Source organism: Arachis ipaensis, chromosome B01 (assembly GCF_000816755.2).
Source record: "Arachis ipaensis cultivar K30076 chromosome B01, Araip1.1, whole genome shotgun sequence".
In the NCBI taxonomy this organism is placed as follows: domain Eukaryota; kingdom Viridiplantae; phylum Streptophyta; class Magnoliopsida; order Fabales; family Fabaceae; genus Arachis; species Arachis ipaensis.
The window spans coordinates 28,757,038-28,759,976 of NC_029785.2; positions in this window are offsets into that span (position 1 = coordinate 28,757,038).

The following is a 2,939-nucleotide window of genomic DNA, read 5'->3' on the forward strand; positions in this document are numbered from 1 at the left end:
ATATAGTTGAGATTTAGTTTGAGCATCACACAACCAGCACCTTTTAGCTCGTAAAATCAGCACCTAAAGGAAGAAGAAACTTGGTGTTTAACGGCCAACATCCAAGTCAAACGTCCAAAAGTGGCATTTAATACCAAGGGCTGGTGTTTACACGTCCTGGGAGCAATTGGAACTGGCATGTAATGCCCTGTTTAGGGGTGACAATGGGTAGGGTAGGGTTTGGATCTAACCCTAACCCTACTGCGGGTTGAGATTTTTATATAAACTCAACCCTACTCTACCCGCAGGTTGAAAATATTCCAACCCTAACCTTACCCATTTTTAACTCGCAGGTACCCGACCCTACCGCGGGTTACCAAAAAGATGCAACATTATTATATAACTTGATGATAATTTAAAATAGAATTGACTTTTATGGAAAAAACATTAAATTATTAATTATTGATCTTTTCTTGGTGGTTAAGGCTTTTTTGCATTTAGTGAGAGGTCTTTGGTTCAACATCTACTTAAAACATATTTTTATATAAGTATATAGTGTATACATATATAGGGTGCGAGTTAGTTGGGTAGGGTTGAGGCTCAACCCGCACCCTACCCGACCTGTACGAGAACTCCACCCGCATCCTACCCTACCCGCTGTGGATCGGGTTGGCAACCCTACCCGAGCGTGTTGGGTACCCGCGGGTGAGGTATATATTGCCACCCCTATCCCTGTTTAACATCATATAGGGTGTTACAGGCCCTGAGAACAAATGGAAGTGGCGTTTAACTCCCTAGAACTACAACAAAGTGGTGTTTAACGCCATCACTTGGTGTTAAACACCCATGAACAATCCCAAGCCCAAGTTACATGCCACTAAGCCCAAGTGTAACACCAAATGGAAAGCCCACTCTCCCAGAGATGCAATTCCAGTTTATAATTAATGAAGATTCTGTTAGGATTTTATTTGAATTTGAATTGATTCAGTTTTAATTTTAGGATTTGAATTATTATTATTGGTTATCTTATTCTTCCTAAAATATAAGATAAAGATTTAATGTTTGAATTTGAATTTTAGGTAAACATAGGATATAAATAAGTGAACATTGTTCACAATAAAAGGGCATTCGGGGGAGGATCTTCAGATCCCTCACGCATCTCTCTTCCTCTTCTCTTTTGTTTTGTTTTTTCTTTTTCTTTCTTCATGAGTCACTAACTCCTCTGTCAAAGGGTTAGGACTTAGGAGAACTATTTATGTTTGAAAAAATATCACTCCCCTCTCCTAAGAGATGCTAAAATGACACTCCCTCTCCTCTATTTGTAAAATGTACAATTTAATCCATTTGGTTAAAAATGTTAACAGAATCTTCCATTTAAAAAAATTAAATATTTTTTCAATAAAATGAATATTCTAATTTACCATACAATCCCTTCATATTTATTTACTAACTAAACTCAATTTTTGAATTAGGATTCCAATTCCCTCGCAATCGCTCTACTATCTGTTCATCTACATTATCGTTCCTGTGCTATTTATCTTTCAATCTCTCCAATTTCCTTTGTTTGTCTCTGTCATTGCTACCTAGGTGTTGTCATTGCTGCATAGCTCTATGTAATCATCGCCGTTACTATCGATTCAAGTAATAAGATTTGACATCCTTTTCTCAAACTCAATTAATTTACAAAAAGATTCATATCATTGGCAATCCTGAATATATCCTTAAACCCTTCATTTTGAATTTATTGTTTTTGCATAGTTTCTTTTTTTCACCATTTCTTTGCTTCTGTTATAGTTATTCATTATTAGATATGTCAATTTTGTTTTCATTTTAGCAAAATATCTACCAATATTAAAGCTATATCTAGTGTCAATGAGTACGATGGAAGTGAACCCCCTATTGAACAATTATTTACCGATAGTGATAAAGAATATAATGTCAATAAGGATAAATGTGTATAGGGTTATTTGTATGATGAGGAGTGGAATGAGGATAACTACACTTCAAAGGAAGAAACTGAAGTAGAAGTTAACATGGATGAAAGTGAGATAATGAAAAGATTTGATACAGCCCCGTACCGAATCTGGATACTTTGAATGATACAAATGTGCTTTCACCACCATTGCGTAGACTTCCAAGGAGGCCAAAAAAAGTAGAATAAGTGAAAAAGATGAAGATGCACCATCGAATGCAAGAAAAATTTCAACAGTTAAATGTTCTAATTGTAAAGATTTAGGACACAATAGAAAGGATTGTCAAAGGGTTCGAATAAGAGCCAAGAAAGCAAGACGGGTATTCTACTATTCTACTATTGAATAAATAAAATTTGACACACACTATATATATACAAATATGTATTTTTTTACCTTTTCAAATTACAGGAAGTTTCAGTAAGTTCATCACAAACATCAGTGATAAAACAAACTCAACAACATGCTTTAGCACAGGCCAAAGCAAAGTCACAACTACAAGCCAAACAAATAAATTATCTAACTTTACAACAAATATATGCTTATTAATAGCTTTTGTAAAAGCAAAAAATCAAAATGCACTATTTATTTGATGTTGCAGGATATTATTAGGAAAGAAAAACTTTCTAAAAATCATTCTTCAAATTCGATAACTCAATGACGTATTTAAAAATTTCAAGAGTTGAGTATTGGAGATTGCAGCTTGCACAAGGGACAACACACCAACATGAAAACATATTCTATTATGCACAATCCTCTTTATTTAGATTAAGGAACTTACTTTGTAGGGATGTGAATGAATGAGATGTTGATTTTTTAAATTTGGAATTTATCCATCTTGACTTGTTTTTAAATTTTGCTAAAGTTGTTAATAATTTTCAATAGATTTATGAAACAAATTATTTATCAATATTAATTGTTATACATATTAACAGTGGTAAGATTTTTTTATTTAATGTTAAAATAATATATATTGATATCAAAAAATTA